The sequence below is a fragment of the Aquarana catesbeiana genome, linkage group LG01 (assembly GCF_042186555.1).
Source record: "Aquarana catesbeiana isolate 2022-GZ linkage group LG01, ASM4218655v1, whole genome shotgun sequence".
NCBI classification, from domain to species: domain Eukaryota; kingdom Metazoa; phylum Chordata; class Amphibia; order Anura; family Ranidae; genus Aquarana; species Aquarana catesbeiana.
The window spans coordinates 14850553-14873662 of NC_133324.1; positions in this window are offsets into that span (position 1 = coordinate 14850553).

Consider the following 23110-nt stretch of genomic DNA (forward strand, 5'->3'; position numbering starts at 1 on the left):
TTTTATTGTTTGACTTTAAGCATTATTAAAATCACTGCTCCTGAAAAAACGGCCGTTTTTAAAACTTTTTTTTGCATTGATCCATGTCCCCTGGGGCAGGACCCGGGTCCCCAAACACTTTTTATGACAATAACTTGCATATAAACCTTTAAAATTAGCACTTTTGATTATTCATGTTCGTGTCCCATAGACTTTAATGGTGTTCGCGTGTTTGAGCGAACTTTTTTCCTGTTCGCATGTTCTGGTGCGAACCGAACAGGGGGGTGTTCGGCTCATCCCTAGTTGTGATCACTTTAAAAGTTTGAAGACATTGTTGAGTACTCAGGGGTTCTAATCCATGTTGGGTGAAATGTTCCAGGGTAGTTGGGCTAGGGAGGACTGACTTCCAGCACAAAGTGGCTGTTTGCATTGTAGATAAGAGAAGGGCTAAAGTGGTGAAAATTTCTGCAGGTTTGCTTCGAGAAGGGATAGGGGGGTACAGATATGAACAGTAAGAAACTGATAAGATTATGGCCAGAGAGAGGTAAATGGGTGTTTGGGAAGTTGCATGGAGTGCAGAAGTGTGTGTCTATTGTGTTAGTCCAGAGGAAGAGGTCAGGTTTAGGAGTTGGGAGGCAGCTGGGATATAAACATTATTAGGGATGTTAACGTCACCAAAAATGATATTGGGCATTTCAAATAAAAAAAAAGGTAGCTGGGCAGAAAATTCATCAAGGAAGAGAGAGACCAGATGCAGAGGCAAATAAATCACAGTGCAGAGAAACTGGAGAAAAGAGGAATACGGTGAGCTTTAAACGAGGAGAGGGATAGAGAGGGAGGTGCAGGAAGGTCTTGAAAAGTGTTTTATGGGAAGAGAAGGTGAAGGACATTGTAGTCATATTAGTGCACTTGCAACAACACAGTTGAGTACATTTTTTTGTTTTTTTGCACAACAGTTACATTTTCAATCTATTGGGGGAATCCCTCCCTTCTTCTAATATCCAAGCAGTACAGAGGAGCAGTGGAAATAAAACTGTGTGGTAGTGATTTAAAATACTGCGCTCCACATTCAGGCCATTACCTTTTCCTCATACAGAATTATTATTCACAGTTTAAAGGTTTTCGTTTCCAGAGTATTTTTTAAAAATTCCCTTTAGGAACCAAAACTTCCAGGTCTTCCATAGAATGGTCTGGTTGTGGGAAATGATGTTCCACAGCTGAACAGTAATCCTCTTCTTTATGTTCTTTTATTGTGTCTGTGACAGACCTAGCCAGGACAGGGGCTTTTGGAAAAGACTGGGAGCAAGCCTCTTACCCACTGACTATGGGCCCTGGCATTTAATATAACACTATTCTTTGGAAGGTGTATGCCTGGGGGATCCGTGGAGTGGTCTTGTTATTTTGGATTTAAGTTCGTGTCTCCCCAAGACACACAGACTCTGGAACTCTAAGCCCAGGGTTAAAGGCCTAGATGCCACATTTCCAGCAAGGACTGCTCCACACTATGGGATTTATAGCAGATGTTGTCATCAGCAAGCCACCTGTCTGGGGGTTGCCTGCTTTAATGTGTTTATTGCAAGTAGGTCTGGTGTGCCTCCTAAGGGTCCTTCACCCATTGTTAATTGTGCTATTTAACTCACCTTTTGTCTGTCTGCTAAGCAAACCATTGTGGGTTGTGTTTATACTTGTAATAATGTGTATTGTCCAGTACACTGTATTCAGTATTGTAGAAGTTGGCAAGTCTGACCTAGAATGAAACCTCTGAGTCATCCAGGTGTCTAATTAACATAATGTTTATAGTTTATGTCTGTTGTTCTAATTATATTCCTGTGTACAGTTTGTATTGTTAGGGTAATATGATCAGGAGGGGGGATGTCTTCCTGTGGGGTATATATTATGTGTTAGTTTGCTCAAATAAACGTGTTCTAGGTTTGCAGCCAAATAAGTCCTACTTTGTAATATGCGGTTATAATATCTGATATCTATCTTCAGACTGGAGGAAGTGGTATATGATGGAAGCACTCAAGCAGAGTGTGGGGGACGATTCTGTTACATTGTCTATAAACATTCATTCTGTTTTTGTAATTTTTGTCCTGTCTCACCAATGTATGATCCATGCATGCACTTGCTGCATTGAATGAAGTACATCCCATTACTGGAGGTCAAGCTGTATGATCCTGTAGCACTGAAGCTTCCTTTTGTTTGTGTGACAATGTTTAATACATGTATGTAGATGCACAGTTTGCAACATTTATTGCAAGGTTTTGTTCCCTATTTTGAGTCCCTGTCCCCAGAATGAAGCTTCCTGCTGATTAATGTATGTCTGAGGTTTGGTGGTTGCCTGAAGGTCAGCACTGGGGGTTGTTGGAATATTCCTTTCAGGGTTCTGTCCTCTGTTATGATAGGTTTCATCTATTTCATTATCTCTCTCATCCCTTCTAGTGCTGGATTGTATGTGGTTATTAGTTTTCTTCTCTTTGTATTGTATAAGATTTTTTTCTTTGGACCTTTAAGGCAGCGTTTATGCTTGTACTGATAGTTTTGTTGCTGTAACCTTTCTAATGCAAGGATTCTGATAGTACTCCTAGATATCTATTTCTGTCTTCTGTTTTTGGAAGAAATATTCTGTGGTATCCAGACTAATGAAGGGCCACCTTATGGAATGGTCCATGTTTTTCCACCAAGGTATGAATTCTACATCATTGTACACACCAGAAGCTTGGCTTACTTGCACTATTATATCTGTAGTTTTGCTCTTGAAAAGTTTATATTGTTCTATATTATCTTAGGTCCCAAGGGGTCGGTGCTCCGAGGAATGTCTTCCAGGGTTCAGAAAATCTGTAAGAGAAGGATATCACCCGTGTTGTTATAATTGTGCTCCATGTTCAGAAGGAGAAATATCAAACCATTCTGGTAAGCTTGATTTTTTTTTAATAGAAACTCTGATATTGGATTAGAAAATTAAAACTTTTAGAGTCTTTTAAAGTAATTCTGTAACCACTTTACACTTTTCAGCAAGCAATGAGAACCAGCTTCCTCCTACTATAAATCTATTCAAAACTCGCGCTGAAGTACTAAATAAAAATAAACATGAACATTAAAATACTGCAGCCACTGTGCAAAGGTGCTACAACCTTAAAAGTGATAGAAAGTATAAAACAGCGCTGGCAGCCTATATTATACAATACACATCCCAGTGATTAGTGCCATATACATCAATGTGTTTGTGACATACAAATCAAAATACAACAAAATGATATATAATATAATATGCACAAATCTGTAAAGTGCTTGGTGCTTCTATAAAAGTGCAATGGTGCTCCAAAACTTTGCAAAATGTGAGGTGACTCCCCCTTCAGTGACCTCACTCACCAAAAACAATAGACCCTCAGCTTCGCAGTATGGGATCAAAAATGGTAGTGGTCTATTGATCTGGGGGTATGTAGGATGGTTCCTCAATGAACTCTTCCAAGAGGGTGCTTTATGACAGAAAGGATATGCCACACTTCATAGATGGGAAAATAGAGGAAAAACTCATAGTGAAATACTGCTTAACATAAATTATCAAGCGCATTACAAGCGCCACTTACAGGATATTTGGCAAGGACAGCCATTAGTAAAAAACATCTGAGTTTGCCGCTGTATGGCGTGCGTTCCACAGAGGCGGAAATTGCATCAATGGTTAGCATGAACAGGAAGTACATTGACGCGTTTCGCCCCTTCTCCAGGGCATCATAAAAGGACATAACTTCCGGTTCCACTGCAATCTATTTATACCTGAGGGTAGATCACTTCTCCCTCTTGGGAGGACGAAGCGACCAGTTACGATCAGTGTGAAAAAACTTCCTCCTCTAATATCATTTCCTGTTGCCAAATATATATAAAAAACTTTAATATAAACAGTAGCCAAAATGACAAAACTTGCTTATTTGGCTATAATAATACAATAAATCTCATGATGCGATAGACATTTGCAAAAGAATTCCAATACATGATTAAAAATTACTTAAATATAAACAATTTGGAAAAAATGAAAATAAGAAGTACAAAGAACAAATAATAAAAATAAAAATAAAAATGAAAATAAAATAAAAATAGAAATAAAAATAAAAATAATAATAAAAATAAAATAATAATGAAAATAAAATAAAAATAAAAATGTATTTTATTATTATAGCCAAATAAGCAAGTTTTGTCATTTTGGCTTCTGTTTTTATTAAAGTTTTTTATATATATTTGGCAGCAGGAAATTATGTTAGAAGCAGAAGCTGGTGTTTTTTCACACTGATCGTAACTGGTTGCTTCGTCCTCCCCAGAGGGAGGAGTGATCTTCCCTCGGGTATAAATAGATTGCAATGGAACTGAAAGTGATGTCCTTTGATGACGCCTTGGAGGAGGGGTGAAACGCGTCAACCTACTTCCGGTTCATGCTAACCATTGATGCAATTTCCGCCTCTGTGGAACGCACGCAATACAGCTGGGATTTTTTTTACTGATGCCTGTCTTTGACAAATACCCTGTAAGTGACACTTGTAATGTGCTTGATTATTTATGTTAAGCGGTATTTCACTATGAGTTTTTTCTCTATTTTCCCATCTATGGAGTGTGGCATATCCTTTCTGTCCATTTCTGTGGCATCCTCTTGGAAGAGTTTGTGGAGGAACCATCCTACATACCCCCAGATCATTAGATCACTGCCTTTTTTGATCGCAGGCTGCGAAGCTGAGGGTCTATTGTTTTTGGTGCTTCTATAAAAGTGCAATGGAGCACCATTGCACTTTTATAGAAGCACCAAGCACTTTACAGATTTGTGCATATTATATATAATTTTGTTGTATTTTGATTTGTATGTCACAAACACATTGATGTATATGGCACTAATCACTAGGATGTGTATTGTATAATATAGGCTGCCAGCGCTGTTTTATACTTTCTATAGCTTCCTTTTACCGTCTGTCTGAGAAAGCTTCCAACATTTATCGAAAAATAATGGTCAGGAAAATGATTACACTGAGGAGGCCAAAACTGTCAAATAGTTGCATTCTCGGTATACTATGCTTAATGTTATTTTCACTTATTTTTACTCTACAGACAGTAAACTCTGCAAGAAGTGTTCTGAAAATGAATGGCCCAACAAAGCTAAAAATACTTGTATTGACAAGGCCATCGAGTATTTATCATACGAGGAGGATATTCTAGTTTTATTTTTTTCTATAACGTCAGTCATATTTTCTACAACATCTCTCCTTATACTTGGGCTATTTTTTTGGTTTAGAAGGACTCCCATAGTCAAAGCCAATAACCGGAACCTCAGCTTCATTCTGCTCCTCTCCCTTATACTGAGCTTCCTTTCTGTATTCCTGTTCCTTGGCCATCCTGTGAATATTACATGTATGCTGCAACAAGTCACCTTTGGAATTCCCTTCACCATCTCAGCATCTTCTATCCTAGCCAAAACCATCATGGTCTTCATTGCTTTCAAAGCCACCAGACCTGGAAGCTCTTGTAGAAAATGGGTTGGAATAAAACTTCCCAATACAGTCATGTTATTCTGCTCATCCATTCAGGTTATGAATTGCATTCTCTGGTTGTCCATCTCTCCACCATTTCAGGAGTATGACATGGACTCCTATCCTGGGAAGATCACCATTCAGTGTAATGAAGGGCCAGTTACCTGGTTCTACTTTATGTTGGGTTATTTGGGGTTTCTGGCAGCTGTGAGTTTTGTTCTGGCTTTCATGGTGAGGACATTACCGGACAGTTTTAACGAGGCCAAGTACATCACCTTCAGCATGCTGGTGTTCTGCAGTGTCTGGGTTGCCATGATCCCGGCCTATCTGAGTACCAGAGGGAAATACATGGTGGCTGTGGAGATATTCGCCATACTGACCTCCAGTGCTGGAATATTATTGTGTATGTTTTCTCCAAAACTCTACATTTTGCTTTTCAAACCTGAACTGAATACACAGAAAACAATGCTGGGGAAAAGAATGATGTAAATGTAACACATTGATGCAATGTATAATGCTGTATACCAGATTAAACAAATTCAGCCATATTGTTAAATCATCATCATCATTATGAATGACATTATCATCATTATGATTTTTTTGTGTATATTAACTACCTTCTGTCTGCCTATTGTACATACGTGGATGGAAGGTGGATGTTACAGGATGGGAAACTATATTACAGCTTCATTTTTTTCTTGCTCTTACATGCCCCCTAGTATGCACAAGCAAAGTACTGTGACTGCAATGTCCATTGGATGGTGCCAATCACAAAAAAATGCTATGACCAATCAAAGCATCACACAATGTAATCAACACCTGCCGTTAGCAGCTTGATACCACTTTGGGCTCACACACTGATCAATGTTTTAGAGGAATGAAATCTTCAAGATCACCATCCAGTATAAGCTTTATCCAGTACAAGTGCAATCCAGTAGCAGTACCAGTAACAGTAGCAGTAACAGTACCAAAAACAGCTTCAACCATTCCCCTATTATTATTATTATCATACAGGAATTATACAGCGCCAACAGATTATGAAGCATTTTACAACATAAGATCAGACAGTACAATTATAATACAATTCAATACAGGAGGAATCAGAGGGCCATGCTCATTAGAGCTTACACTCTAAAAGGATGGGTCAAGAGATTCAAGAGGTAATAACTTTGCGGGATGGGCTAATAAGTAGGGACCAAATAGGTTTTTATGAAGAGAGGAGCTTTCAGGGATCATCTGAAAGTGGACAGAGTAGGAGTTAATCGAACAGATTCGGGTAGAGAGTTCCAGAGGATAGGAGAGGCTCTGGAGAAGTCCTGGAGGTGAGTGTGAGTGGGTGTGGGATGAGGCGACAAGGTAACTAGAGAGCAGGAGGTCTTTGAAGGAACAAAGAGAATAATTTAGTTGTTTATTTTTTTACTAGGTTAGTGATGTAGATGGGGGCCGAGTTACGAATGCTTTGTAAGTTATTGTTAGTATCTTGAATTTAATTTGTTGGGTGAGTGGAAGCCAGTGGAGGGATTGGCACAGAGGGGTAGCAGACGCTGAGCGATTTGTAGGGTGGATGAGCCTGGCAGCAGCTGAAGGGGGATAGCCTATTTAAAGGTAAGCCAATGAAGAGGGAGTTGCAGTAGTCAAGGTGAGAGATGACCAGCGAGTGGATTAGAAGCTTTGTGGTGTCATTGGTTAGGAAGGGGCATATCTTGGGGATGTTGCGGTGGTTGAGGCGGAAAGCTATTGACAGTGATTGGATGTGGGGTCGAAAGGAGAGTTCAGAGTCCAGGACTACACCTAGTATAGTGGGGGGATGGGTTGATAGTTAAGCTGTTGATTTTGACAGAGAAATCAGGGGAAGAGGCACGAGGGGGAGGAAATATTATAAGCTCGGTTTTGGATAGATTGAGTTTGAGGAAGTGGTGTGACATAGAGGCTGATATCCCTGATAGTAAGTTGGTGAAAAGTGAGGAGACCAATGGAGTGAGCTAAAGGAAGAGAGATAGATTTGGGTGTCATCTGCATAGAAGTGTTATTGAAAGCCACTGGAGGCAATCAACTGTATCAACTGACCTTGGGAGGAGGTGTAGATTAAGAATAGAAGAGGTCCAAGAACATTTACCCCTCTACAGTATATGTAGGCAATTGTTTCTTTCAACCTTTTCTGTTCCAGCATGACTGCCCCCTGAGCACACATCCAGCTCCATAAAGGCATGGATTGATATGTTTGGTGTGGAGATAACTCAAATGTCATGAACACAGTCCTGACCTAAACCTTATTGTGAGTCAGGTCTTCTCATCCAACATCAGTTGTTTTGGTTTAATTGGCACACATTCCCACAAATACGATCTTGTGAAAAGTGGAGACAGTTATAGGCACAAAGGTGGGAGGGGTAACTCCATATTAATGATCATAATTTTGAAATAAGATGCCCAACCAGCCCATATAGGTGTGATGGTCAGGTGACTACAAATATTTGGCCATATAGCATATGTGTGGAACGCAATCTCCTGATAAACTTGCATTTCTGAATATTGTTTCTGTAAACATTTCTACTTATATCTCATTGTGCTGCTGGATTCCTTCCTTGTCTCTTTCAAAAAGTTGAATTCATAATTTGTCAATAATGAACAGTATGTCAGGTGACCCATATCTGCTTAAGTCTAGAGTCTGTTCAGATAAACTCCTAGTCATCTCTGTAGGTACAGACACTGTGAAGTAAATACTATTCAAAGTTTCCAGCAGAAATACATTCATTCTGATCCACCTTCCATGCTTGACAGCCTACCAGACTTCTAATCTCTAATGTATACACAGATCAGGTACACAGGAGGAGGGGAGAGCAGAGTGCTGAGACCTGATTAATGACTACTGTAAATTCAAGAATTTGAGGATGAATTGCTCCATGGTGCCTTCGGCTACAAAGGTCAGTAAGAAATTGGTTTAACCCTTTCTGTTACACCAACTTAAGGTTTATGTTGGTGACTCACTGACCTGTAAACAGACTCCTGACCATTATAGCACCTGGGAGATTGTAGAATATTTTCCTGTCAGCTTTCATGTGGAAGTCCAAGTATTTCCTCAAATACTGTAAAATGTTTACTGCCTCTTCTGCCCCTCCCCCAACTCTGTGTCTAGGGATTACCAGTCCCACCTGGGCGCCCAGGATCTCCAAGGTGAGTATCAGGTATGAGAACAGCAGATGAGGGAACATTCTCCTCAACTTCCTGTGAAGAATGGACCCAGAAGTGATGTGCTCTGATCCCTTCTGGGTTCAGTGTTGTCATTCCCCAATCTCCATGGCCAGGGAAGAAGATGATTGTGCTTTGTTCCTACAGAGTGTAGAGGTAACATTAAAGCTGGGTTCACACCTATGTGAATTGGATGTGGGTTTCCTCGCATCCAATTCACATAGCAGGAGAATGTGACAGGCTCTCTATTAAGCCAGTTCACATGTCTCTGGGGTGGTTGTGGAGCGCAGTGCACAGCGTGAACGCTGTGCGTCTTTGCCTCGATTTCAGTGCCAAATTCAGGCAAAGATTCTGCCCTGAAATGGAGAACAGGGACGGACAGTGTTGCGGTGCGATCTGCGGTTGGTTTAGGTGTGAACCGAGCCTAAGGCTCTAAAGGACCCCAATGTCTCCTTAAAGACATTTCTATAATTCTTCCAACTCTTATTTACTCAAGGGCTTCTGTACATAAACAATAAATCTGATTATTATATATAAGCCTTCAATTCTAATCCCAGGACACTAAATGAGAGCAGAGAAATTATTTTAAATGGATTTTAAACCCAAAGCTGACCACTAAGAAAATTATAAATCAAAAGTCTGCATTAATAAATAAACTCATATCACTTTTATTATTCCACATTTAAAAAGCTAACTCCCTAATACCTAGTGGGGCCCTGAATAAGTAATTATACAAAAGTCAGAAGGAAATTTATGTCTTCTCCAAAGAACCAATATGTTTTTCAGATCTATATTAGGACACATACAGTATCTCACAAAAGTGAGTACACCCCTCACATTTTTGTAAATATTTTCTTCTATCTCTTCATGTGACAACACTGAAGAAATGACACTTTACTACAAGGTAAAGTAGTGAGTGTACAGCTTGTATAACAGTGTAAATTTGCTTTCCCCTCAAATTAACTCAACACACAGCCATTAATGTCTAAACTGCTGGCAACAAAAGTGAGTACACCCCTAAGTGAAAATGTCTAAATTGGGCCCAATTAGCCATTTTCCATCCCCGGTGTCATGTGACTCATTAGTGTTACAAGGTCTCAGGTGTAAATGGGGAGCAGGTGTGTTAAATTTGGTGTTATCGCTCTCACTCCCTTATACTGATCACTGGAAGTTCAACATGGCACCTCATGGCTCAAGAACTCTCTGAGGATCTGAATAAAAAGTATTGTTGCTTTGCATAAAGATGTCCTAAGCTATAAGACCATGCAGGTTTAACAGGAGAAAGAAGCTGAGGGTAAATTATTTGGTTCAGATGGTGTCAAGCGTGTGTGGCGGCAACCAGGTGAGAGGTGCAAAGACAAGTGTGTCTTTCCTACAGTCAAGCATGGTGGTGGGAGTGTCATGGTCTGGGGCTGCATGAGTGCTGCCAACACTGGGGAGCTACAGTTCATTGAGGGAACCATGAGGGCCAACATGTACTGTGACATACTGAATCAGAGCACGATCCCCTCCCTTCTGAGACTGGGCAGTATTCCAACTTGATAACAACCCCAAACAAACCTCCAAGAAGACCACTGCCTTGCGTGAAGCTCCGGTGAACTCCATGCCCAAGACGGTTAAGGCAGTGCTGGAAAATAATGGTGGCCACACAAAATAATGACAATTTGGGCCCAAATTGAACATTTTCACTTAGGGGTGTACCTACTTTTGCCATCAGTTTAGACATTAATGGCTGTGTGTTGAGTTATTTTGAGGAGACAGCAAATTTACACTGTTATACAAGCTGTACACTCATGACTTTACATTATAGCAAAGTGCCATTTCTTCAATGTTGTCACATGAAAAGAGAGTGTACTTACCTTTGTGAGATACTGTACATAATCAAAAAAAATCAATAAAGTGTCTAAATTCTGGAAAGGCATAGGAATGCATTTTTATATGTGTGCCAAAATGGAAAAAATGTCTCTGGCAGGGAAAGCGTTAAATCTTGGTTACTGCTTGTAGGGATGAGCTTCGAGTTTGAGTTGAACTCATGTTCGACTCGAACATTGGCTGTTCGCAAGTTCGCAGAATAGTGAACAATTTGGGGTGTTGGCGGCAAATTAAAACTCTATGGGAGAAATCAAAAGTGCTAATTTTAAAGGCTTATATGCAAGTTATTGTCATAAAAAGTGTTTGGGGACCTGGGTCCTGCCCCAGGGGACATGGATCAATGCAAAAAAAAGTTTTAAAAACGGCCATTTTTTCAGGAGCAGTGATTTTAATAATGCTTAAAGTCAAACAATAAAAGTGTAATATCCCTTTAAATTTCATAGCTGGGGGGTGTCTATAGTATGCCTGTAAAGGGGTGCATGTTTCCCGTGTTTAGAACAGTCTGACAGCAAAATGACATTTCAAAGGAAAAAAATCATTTAAAACTACTTGCGGCTATTGCATTGCCGGTCCGACAATACACATAAAATTTGATAAAATTGATAAAAACGGCATGGGAATTCCCCACAGGGGAACCCCAAACCAAAATTTAAAAAAAAAATTACATGGGGATCCCCCTAAATTCCATACCAGGCCCTTCAGGGTCTGGTATGGAATTTAGGGAGACCCCCACGTCATTTTTTTTTTTAATTTTGGTTCGGGGTTCAGGTCTGGTATGGATTTCAAGGGGAACCCCGTGCCAAAAAAAAAAGAAATGGTGTGGGGTCCCCCCAAAAATCCATACCAGACCCTTATCCGAGCACGCAGCCTGGCAGGCCGCAGGAAAAGAGGGGGGACGAGAGAGTGCCCCCCCTCCTGAACCGTATCAGGCCACATGCCCTCAACATTGGGAGGGTGCTTTGGGGTAGTCCCCCAAAACACCTTGTCCCCATGTTGATGAGGACAAGGGCCTCATCCCCACAACCCTGGCCGGTGGTTGTGGGGGTCTGCGGGGGGGTCTTATCGGAATCTGGAGGCCCCCTTTAACAAGGGGACCCCCAGATCCCGGCCCCTCCGTGTGAAATGATAAGGGGGTACAAAAGTACCCCTACCATTTCACTAAAAAACTGTCAAAAATGTTAAAAATGACAAGAGACAGTTTTTGACAATTCCTTTATTTAAATGCTTCTTCTTTCTTCTATCTTCCTTCATCTTCTTCTTCTTCTTCTTCTGGTTCTTCTGGCTCTTCTGGTTCTTCCTCCAGCATTCTCGTCCAGCATCTCCTCCGCGGCGTCTTCTATCTTCTTCTCCTCGGGCCGCTCCGCACCCATGGCATGGGGGGAGGCTCCCGCTCTTCTCTTCATCTTCTTCTCTTCTTCATCTTCTTCTTCATCTTCTTCTTTTCTTCTCTTCTTCATCTTATTCTCCAGTCCGCTCCGCATCCATGCTGGCATGGAGGGAGGCTCCCGCTGTGTGACAGTGTCTCCTCTTCTGACGGTTCTTAAATAACGGGGGCGGGGCCACCCGGTGACCCCGCCCCCCTCTGACGCACGGGACATGACGGGACTTCCCTGTGGCATTCCCCGTGACGTCACAGGGAAGTCCCGTCAAGTCACCTTGCGTCAGAGGGGGCGGGGTCACCGGGTGGCGCCGCCCCTGTTATTTAAGAACCGTCAGAAGAGGAGATGCCGTCACACAGCGGGAGCCTCCCTCCATGCCAGCATGGATGCGGAGTGGCCCGGAGAAGAAAATGAAGAAGAGAAGAAGAGAAGAAGATGAAGCAGAGAAGAAGATGAAGAAGCAGATGAAGAAGAGAAGATGAAGAGAAAAGCGGGAGCCTCCCCCCATGCCATGGGTGCGGAGAGGCCCAAGGAGAAGAAGATAGAAGACACCGTGGAGGAGATGTTGGATGAGAACGCCGGAGGAAGAACCAGAAGATCCAGAAGAACCAGAAGAAGAAGATGAAGGAAGATAGAAGAAAGAAGAAGCATTTAAATAAAGGAATTGTCAAAAACTGTTTCTTGTCATTTTTAACATTTTTGACAGTTTTTTAGTGAAATGGTAGGGGTACTTTTGTTTTTGTTTTGTACCATTTCACACAGGGGGGCCGGGATCTGGGGGTCCCCTAGTTAAAGGAGGCTTCCAGATTACGATAAGCCCCCCACCCGCAGACCCCCACAACCACCGGCCAGGGTTGTGGGGATGAGGCCCTTGTCCTCATCAACATGGGGACAAGGTGTTTTGGGGGGCCACTACCCCAAAGCACCCTCCCAATGTTGAGGGCATGTGGCCTGGTACGGTTCAGGGGGGGCGCTCTCTCATCCCCCCCTCTTTTCCTGCGGCCTGCCAGGTTGCGTGCTCGGATAAGGGTCTGGTATGGATTTTTGGGGGGACCCCATGGTATTTTTTTTTTGGTGCGGGGTTCTCCTTAAAATCCATACCAGACCTGAAGGGTCTGGTATGGAATTTAGGGGGACCCCCACGTCATTTTTTTTTTAAATTTTGGCAGGGGTTCCCCTTAATATCCATACCAGACCTGAAGGGCCTGGTATGGAATTTAGGGGGACCCCACGTCATTTTTTTAAAAAATTTGGTTCGGGGTTCCCCTGTTGGGAATTCCCATGCCGTTTTTATCAATGAACTTCTATGTGTGTTGTCGGACGGGCAATGCAATAGCCGCGAGTAGTTTTAAATGGCTTTTTTCCTTTGAAATGTAATTTTGCTGTCAGACTGTTCTAAACACGGGAAACATGCGCCCCTTTACAGGCATGATATAGACACCCCCCAGCTATGAAATTTAAAGGGATATTACACTTTTATTGTTTGACTTCAAGCATTATTAAAATCACTGCTCCTGAAAAAACGGCCGTTTTTAAAAGGTTTTTTTGCATTGATCCATGTCCCCTGGGGCAGGACCCGGGTCCCCAAACACTTTTTATGACAATAACTTGCATATAAGCCTTTAAAATTAGCACTTTTGATTATTCATGTTCGTGTCCCATAGACTTTAACGGTGTTCGCGTGTTCAAACAAACTTTTTTCCTGTTCGCATGTTCTAGTGCGAACCGAACAGGGGGTGTTCGGCTCATCCCTAACTGCTTGTTAAGAATCTGTATATTATTGGATGTTCCTGGCCTGGCTACAGCTCTACATTGGGTGGGTAGAAGAGATCTTCCTATTCTCCTGAATGGAAGAATAAAGCAATAGAGAAATCATCAATCCATTGTTTGGAGGTTTATGTGATGACATTTCTGTATCTTCTGCTCTAAGAGAACATCATAGAGGGATTTATTAAAGGGGGATTTTGGTTCCTTTCAGCCGCTGTAATCTGACCAGCAATCCTCCTTCTTGTCCTCTCACCTTTCTATCTTTTCTTCATGTCACCCAGACAGTGACCAGGAATACTTCTCATAGATCATTATAGGGGAGATCATCTTCAATGTAATCATCCCAAGTCACCATTTCCCCCCAGCACTGAGATAGCAGCCATCCATCCCAGCACCATTCTACAAGAAGAACTAGAAATCAGGAGCTTCTGCGGGGGTTCAGGAGGGAACTGACAGATGTCGGTGACAGTCGCTATCAAGCACTATACCCGGGAGATGAAACAGTGAACGTCCAATCATTCTACAGAACACTCCATAGCGGTGCACTGTGTGTTTCCCCATAGTGATTGCATCGAGAGTGTGGTGATGTCACTTCCTGTCAGTATCACCACCTCACTTCCTGTCAGTACAGTCACCTCACTACCTGTCAGTATCATTCCCTCAGTTCCTGTCAGTATCGTCACCTCACCTCCTGTCCGTATCATCCCCTCACTTCCTGTCAGTATTGTCACCTCACTTCCTGTCAGTACCGTCACCTCACTTCCTGTCAGTACCGTCACCTCACTTCCTGTCAGTACCGTAGCCTCACTCTGTAGTAGCAGATCTCTTCTATAGAGGTCCATTGCTGGCTGATCGCAGTCAGAGCAATAGATCCGTATAAGAAATGATTTTCTTCTGCACAACTACATGGGGGTCTAGGTCTGGTGGGGGGTATAGGTCTGGTGGGGGTCTAGGTCAAGTCTCCACTAAACACATCCAGACCCATCATGAAGGAAAGAATATAGATATATATATATCCTTCCAAAATGGAGGGGTCAAACAAGGTCAGATGAGTTGGACGACATTCACTGTAGAAGCATCAAATACTCACATAAAAGAACACAATGTCATTCCAGTTTTTAGCAATTACCATCCTGTGTAAAAGTCCCCATCATACTAACTTGTTCCCTCATTAACCTGACTTAATGATATCCTAAAGTTACACTAACAATTTCCACAAACCATTTTCTTCCCCGGCGTGCATTGTATCACCCAAAGGAGAATATCGCTCTACTTTCAGGTAAAGCATGGGTCTTCACTTTGAGCTTCATTATTATTCAAAATTTTAAATTCAAATTTTGGAATTTGGCTATAGATTTTATTCTATTCTATTGTATTTGAAATTATGGATTTTAGAAGGTGGCTATATACTTTCTATTCCATTGTATTTAAAATTTGAAATTTCAATTTCAAACTTTGAATTTCAGAAGAATTCTATATTCTTTTTATTTTTTTAATTATATTATTTTCTATTCTATTCTTTTCTGTTCAAAATTAGCATTTCAGAAGAGGGCTATATGCTTTCTATTTTGTTCTGTTCTATTCCATTCAAAATTTGAAATTCAAATTTCAGAAGACAGCTACATTCTTTCTATTTTATTCTATTGTATTCTTTTTTATTATATTTTTTGAAAGTTAAATTTAAATTTTGGAAGACAGATGTACTTTTTTCTATTTTTTAATTCTATTTGAAATGCTAATTTTCGAAACCATCTACATTCTTTCTATTTATTCTATGTTATTATAATCAAAATTCAAAATTTGAGTTTCTAAATTCAAGTCACATATATATTTTTATATTTTATTCTATTCTATTTGAAATTTGCATTTTGGAAGAAGGCTATATTCTTTTTACTCTATTCGATCTGATTTTCTAAATTAGATTTTTGGAAGGTGGCTATATTTTTTCTCTTTTAATCTGTTCTATTCAATTCAAAATTGAAAAAAAAATCAAACTTTGAAATTCAAAATTCTAATTTTAAATGAAAGCTGTATTCTTTCTATTTTATTCTGGTCAACTATTTTCTAAATTCAAATTTCGGAAGATGGTTATATTTGTTCTATTTTATTCAATTCTATTCTTTTCTATTCAAAATTCCTATTTCAAAATGTGTATTTCCGAAGGCAGCTTTTATTTATTATTTTATATCTGAAATACTAATTTCAAATATAAAATGGCTATATTCTTCCTGTTTTATTCTATTCTATTCAAAATTCCAATTTGGGAAGATGGCTATATTCTTTCTGTTTAATTCTATTCTGTTCAATATTCCAATTTGGGAAGATGGCTATATTCTTTCTATTTTGTTATACTTCTCTCTATTTTAATCTATTCAAATTTAGGCTATATTCTTTCTATATAATTTTAATCTATTTGAAATTTGAAATTTAAATATTGGAAGACAGTTATATTATTTTATTTTATTTTATTTTATTCTATTCTATTCTTATATATTGTCTATTCTATTCTATTTTATGTTTTCTATTCTAATCTGTTCTTTTTTTCTATTTTTTTATTCTTTTATTTTCTATTATATTCTGTTTTATGCTATACTTTTCTATTCTGTTTTATTCTTTTCTACACTTTTTATTCTATCCTATCCTATCTTATCATATTATATTCTATTTTATTCTTTTCTATTCCATTCTTTTATATTCTATTTTATTTTGTTTTATTCTATTCTATCCTTTTATAGTATACTCTATTTTATTCAGTTTTACTCTGAAAAAAGGGAGAAAACACATATGCGAGAGATGTGAACGCCGCACACTCCGAAACAAGTAATGTATAAATGGAAAGGTGTCAGGGACGTGCTGGTGCCCGCCGGGTGAACATGTGTGCGCGCGTGCGCACGCAGGGCTTGTCCAGGGTGCTACAGTTGAGATCCTCCACGGGGGGGCGCCGGCGCACTCCCGCACATCTGTGCGCACGCCCGTGCGCGCTATTGCCGTTTGGCGCCAAGGGTTCATTAAAAGAGTGTCAGTTGCACCCATGAGGTGCTGTTCGTCTGCAGCTCAGCACCTGTGTTCCTGTATTCTGCCTGTTGTTGTATCTGTTATTGACCCGGCTATGTTTGACTATTCTGCTATCTCCAATCTGACCCGGCTTGCCTGACTCTGCTTAAACTAAAGCTGTCTGCAGCTTAGTGCACATGTGTGAGATCGCTCGGCATGTGCATGGCCCCGGGGCATCTCGCTTTTTGTGGCGGAGATGACGGCAGTGGCACACCGGCCTTCTGGTACGCTGAGGGAGCCACAATTTGGGCCGTCTAACCCACGGCCCAGACGCCATTTTTCCGGGGGGGGGCGGCACTTGTGTACAATGGCCCTAATTGCCATCACCCAGGCACACATTAATGACCATCTGCCTGTGAATCCCACTATAAATCCACACAGGCAGGACGGGGGGCACTGCATACATCCTCCCTCCATTCCCGAGTTTTTACCTCTCTTCCTTATCTGTAGTTTGGTTCCAACAACAAACAACTTCCAGCCTATACAAGACACATTTGCTGTACAAGGTAAACCACAAGACTTGATCCAATCATTTATAATTACATAATATAACATTTTTTCACTTATTTTACACACCTTTGCACCTGCTGGCACTCATCACACACCATTTTATATACTCTTTGAATAAATATTTTTTCACATGTTTGCCGACATTTCAGCCGCCCATCACATATATTCTTTATTTCATCACTATTTCATTTTTATTCCCATCCCCCATCACTTCTCACTACCCCACTTTCCCCCGGGGCCGTCCCTCCGACACCCAACACTGCAGTTCTCACCTTTCATTTATTATCTCGCCCACACTTATTTATTACCCTTTATTATTTCTAATACCCCCACACATAGATTTATGTATTGTTGTATCATTTATATTGGTGAGCTGTACTCCTGGAACCTTAGGATAATTTGATGTGCACATATTGACAAACATGATTCTAGTTATCCCATATATATAATATATACAGTTTACATTCTATACCCTTGTAAATATGCTGAGAGCTAAGTGACCCAATCCCTTTATTTAATATACTGTATGGTCATTAATTGGGAACTTGTTCCAGGTGCCGACTCTCCTGCTCTCTCCTATTTCCTGGCGGCGTCATTAGTGTGGCTTCCTGTAAGGCCATCGGATTGGGTCCTTTCCACATGGAGGGGTGGGGGGCAGTCACATGACCCCCCGGATCACTCCACGGCTTTTTACACTTCTGCTCATGTAATCACATACTCCACCTTCAAGCGGTAAATATACCTCTATGTTACATATATATCTGTACTGCCATGAAAGATGATACGCTTTAAAATTCTGAAAATTATTTATATGTCTCACAGAGCTAACCATCACCCTGAAGATGACCACTTCATGGTCGAAACACGTCGGGGATTCAACACTCCATAGTATTTGCTATGTTACCTTGTTCTTCAACTCTGTTTACCTTGCTTGCATGTTACAGTGTGGATTATGTATTTTATTATCTGGTCAGATTTTCATATATTTAATTATATTGTGACATTTGGAAACCCTTATGATTAAAAAATTCTCATTAATTATTTTCAACATTGTTGATTATGTTTACATTGCTGGGGAAACCTTTCCATTTATTCAGCTTTATATTTTTAATTTTTATTCTATTCTATTATATAAAGCAGCCCAAGTAGGAATCATCATTGTTTTTTTCTTTTAAACCTTAGTGCCGGTTCACACAGGGGCGACTTGTCAGGCGACCTAGCCGCCTGACAAGTCACCTCCCGTTCTGTACAATGGAACTGTTCTAATAGGAGCGACGCAAGTCGCTTCGACTTAGAAAAAGGTTCCTGTACTAGTTTGGGGGCGACTAGGGGCGACTTGCATAGACTTCTATACAGAAGTCGTTTTGCAAGTCGCCGTGGAAGTCGTGTGCAGGTCGCCTCGGTGTAAGTCATGCCTCCCCTGTGTGAACCGGGGCTTAATGTTATTACTTTGATCTACAAATTTTGGGAAATGATCCCCTCCGAGATAAAATGCGATAATTCTTATATATTTTGATTGGATGAATTAGAAAACAGATGATAAAGGGCCTTGTTAGATAAAATTTTCACCACATTTCACAACAAAGATTTATACACAGGGGAATATATTTTCTTACAATGGAGGGAGGTGTCTGATGGTCATGATGTCTCATAACTTCTCCACTAGGGATGAGCTTCGAGTTCGAGTCGAACTCATGTTCGACTCGAACATTGGCTGTTCGCAAGTTCACCGAACAGCGAACAATTTGGGGTGTTCGCGGCAAATTCGAATGCCGCGGAACACCCTTTAAAAGTCTATGGGAGAAATCAAAAGTGCTAATTTTAAAGGCTAATATGCAAGTTATTGTCATAAAAAGTGTTTGGGGACCTGGGTCCTGCCCCAGGGGACATGGATCAATGCAAAAAAAAGTTTTAAAAACGGCCGTTTTTTCAGGAGCAGTGATTTTAATAATGCTTAAAGTCAATCAATAAAAGTGTAATATCCCTTTAAATTTCGTACCTGGGGGGTGTCTATAGTGTGCCTGTAAAGGGGCGCATGTTTCCTGTGTTTAGAACAGTCTGACAGCAAAATGACATTTTGAAGGAAAAAACTCATTTAAAACTACTCGCGGCTATTGCATTGCCGACAATACACATAGAAGTTCATTGATAAAAACGGCATGGGAATTCCCCAAAGGGGAACCCCGAACCAAAATTAAAAAAAAAAAATGACGTGGGAGTCCCCCTAAATTCCATACCAGGCCCTTCAGGTCTGGTATGGATATTAAGGGGAACCCCGGCCAAAATTTAAAAAAAAAATGACGTGGGGTTCCCCCTAAATTCCATACCAGACCCTTCAGGTCTGGTATGGATTTTAAGGGGAACCCCGCGCCAAAAAAAAAAAAAAAAACGGCGTGGGGTCCCCCCAAAAATCCATACCAGACCCTTATCCGAGCACGCAACCTGGCAGGCCGCAGGAAAAGAGGGGGGGACGAGAGTGCGGCCCCCCCTCCCTCCTGAACCGTACCAGGCCACATGCCCTCAACATTGGGAGGGTGCTTTGGGGTAGCCCCCCAAAACACCTTGTCCCCATGTTGATGAGGACAAGGGCCTCATCCCCACAACCCTGGCCGGTGGTTGTGGGGGTCTGCGGGTGGAGGGCTTATCGGAATCTGGAAGCCCCCTTTAACAAGGTGACCCCCAGATCCCGGCCCCCCCCTGTGTGAAATGGTAAGGGGGTACATAAGTACCCCTACCATTTCATGAAAAAAGTGTCAAAAATGTTAAAAATGACAAGAGACAGTTTTTGACAATTCCTTTATTTAAATGCTTCTTCTATCTTCCTTCATCTTCTGGTTCTTCTGGTTCTTCTGGCTCTTCTGGTTCTTCCTCCGGCGTTCTCGTCCAGTATCTCCTCCGCGGTGTCTTCTATCTTCTTCTCCTCGGGCCGCTCCGCACCCATGGCATGGGGGGAGGCTCCCGCTCTTCTCTTCTTCTTTTCTTCTCTTCTTCTCTTCTTCTTTTCTTCTTTTCTTCTCCGGGCCGCTCCGCAATCCATGCTGGCATGGAGGGAGGCTCCCGCTGTGTGACGGCGCTCCTCGTCTGACAGTTCTTAAATAACGGGGGGGCGGGGCCACCCGGTGACCCCGCCCCCCTCTGACGCACGGTGACTTGACGGGACTTCCCTGTGACGTCACGGGGAATGCCACAGGGAAGTCCCGTCAAGTCACCGTGCGTCAGAGGGGGGCGGGGTCACCGGGTGGCCCCGCCCCCCCGTTATTTAAGAACTGTCAGACGAGGAGCGCCGTCACACAGCGGGAGCCTCCCTCCATGCCAGCATGGATTGCGGAGCGGCCCGGAGAAGAAAATGAAGAAGAGAAGAAGAGAAGAAAAGAAGAAGAGAAGAGCGGGAGCCTCCCCCCCATGCCATGGGTGCGGAGCGGCCCGAGGAGAAGAAGACAGAAGACGCCGCGGAGGAGATGCTGGACGAGAACGCCGGAGGAAGAACCAGAAGAGCCAGAAGAACCAGAAGAACCAGAAGATGAAGGAAGATAGAAGAAAGAAGAAGCATTTAAATAAAGGAATTGTCAAAAACTGTCTCTTGTCATTTTTAACATTTTTGACACTTTCTTCGTGAAATGGTAGGGGTACTTATGTACCCCCTTACCATTTCACACAGGGGGGGGCTGGGATCTGGGGGTCACCTTGTTAAAGGGGGCTTCCAGATTCCGATAAGCCCCCCGCCCGCAGACCCCCACAACCACCGGCCAGGGTTGTGGGGATGAGGCCCTTGTCCTCATCAACATGGGGACAAGGTGTTTTGGGGGGCTACCCCAAAGCACCCTCCCAATGTTGAGGGCATGTGGCCTGGTACGGTTCAGGAGGGAGGGGGGGCCGCACTCTCGTCCCCCCCTCTTTTCCTGCGGCCTGCCAGGTTGCGTGCTCGGATAAGGGTCTGGTATGGATTTTTGGGGGGACCCCACGCCGTTTTTTTTTTTTTTTTTGGCGCGGGGTTCCCCTTAAAATCCATACCAGACCTGAAGGGTCTGGTATGGAATTTAGGGGGAACCCCACGTCATTTTTTTTTTTTTATTTTGGCCGGGGTTCCCCTTAATATCCATACCAGACCTGAAGGGCCTGGTATGGAATTTAGGAGGACTCCCACGTCATTTTTTTTTTTAACTTTTAGTTCGGGGTTCCCCTTTGGGGAATTCCCATGCCGTTTTTATCAATGAACTTCTATGTGTATTGTCGGCAATGCAATAGCCGCGAATAGTTTTAAATGAGTTTTTTCCTTCAAAATGTCATTTTGCTGTCAGACTGTTCTAAACACAGGAAACATGCGCCCCTTTACAGGCATACTATAGACACCCCCCAGGTACGAAATTTAAAGGGATATTACACTTTTATTGTTTGACTTTAAGCATTATTAAAATCACTGCTCCTGAAAAAACGGCCGTTTTTAAAACTTTTTTTTGCATTGATCCATGTCCCCTGGGGCAGGACTCAGGTCCCCAAACACTTTTTATGACAATAACTTTCATATAAGCCTTTAAAATTAGCACTTTTGATTATTCATGTTCGTGTCCCATAGACTTTAACGGTGTTCGCATGTTCGAAGGAACTTTTTTCCTGTTCGCATGTTCTGGTGCGAACCAAACAGGGGGGTGTTCGGCTCATCCCTATTCTCCACAAAGTACGGTAGAAGAATGAAAATGTCACCACATGGAAGTATATAAATGTATCTTCACTGCGAGACTAAAGATTATTACCTGACTGTCATTTATTCTTCTTTTATTACAAGGTACATTTGTCTTGGTCAGATCTACACCTCATACAGTTACATCTGGTGACTTGTGAAAGTGTCATTGCCTAACATTTTCAAGGAACAGTTGTGTGAGATTTTCCCTCAGAAGACAAAATTAGACATCAGCAAGTTGTTTCTTTCTGAATTTGTTTTTTAACAAATTTCGATGAATTCCTTATTTTAGAAATATACAAATTAAAGAAAAACCCGTTTAACAAATTTTTCTAAATATTCGTAAATTAGAATGTTCGAAAATTTGTAAATTTGAAAATTTGAAAAATCTGAAATGATAACTAATAATAACTTAACTATTACTAACTATTAAATTATAGGTATTGGAATTTCCTTTCATTTTTGGCTGTTAGTGAATGTAACAAATTTATCTAAAGTTATGAACTATCCGAAAGAATGTAACGTAACTAATTAATAATAATAAATAACAATAATAAAAATAAAAACTTTTTATTATTATTATTATTATTACTATTATTATTATTATTATTAGTATTCATTATTCATTTGTTTAGTTCCATTTGTTTAGATGCAGCATTCGTTATTTCAGATAATTCGTAACTTCAGATAAATTTGTATTTGCTATGTTCACTAACAGCCAAATTTGAAAGGACATTCCAATACTTGTAATTGAATAGTTAGTTATTATTAGTTAGTTAGTTATTCTTTCAAATTTCATATTTTCTTTCTTATTTTCTAGTTTTCTAATTTATGAATATTCAAATTTTCTAATTTATACATTTTCTAATTTTCTAATTTATGGATTTTCTAATTTATGAAAGTTATAATTTTCTAATTTATGAATTTTAAAATTGTATAATTTATAAATTTTATTATTTATGAATTTTCTAATGTATGAATTTTCAAATTTTATAATTTATTCATTTAATAATTTTATAATTTAAGATTTTTCAAATTTATGAATTTTCTAATGTTATCATTTATTAATTTTATAATTTATGAATTTTATCATTTATGAATTTTCAAATTTTATCATTTATGAATTTGAATTTTCTGATTTTCTAATTTATGAATTTTCTAATTTATGAATTTTC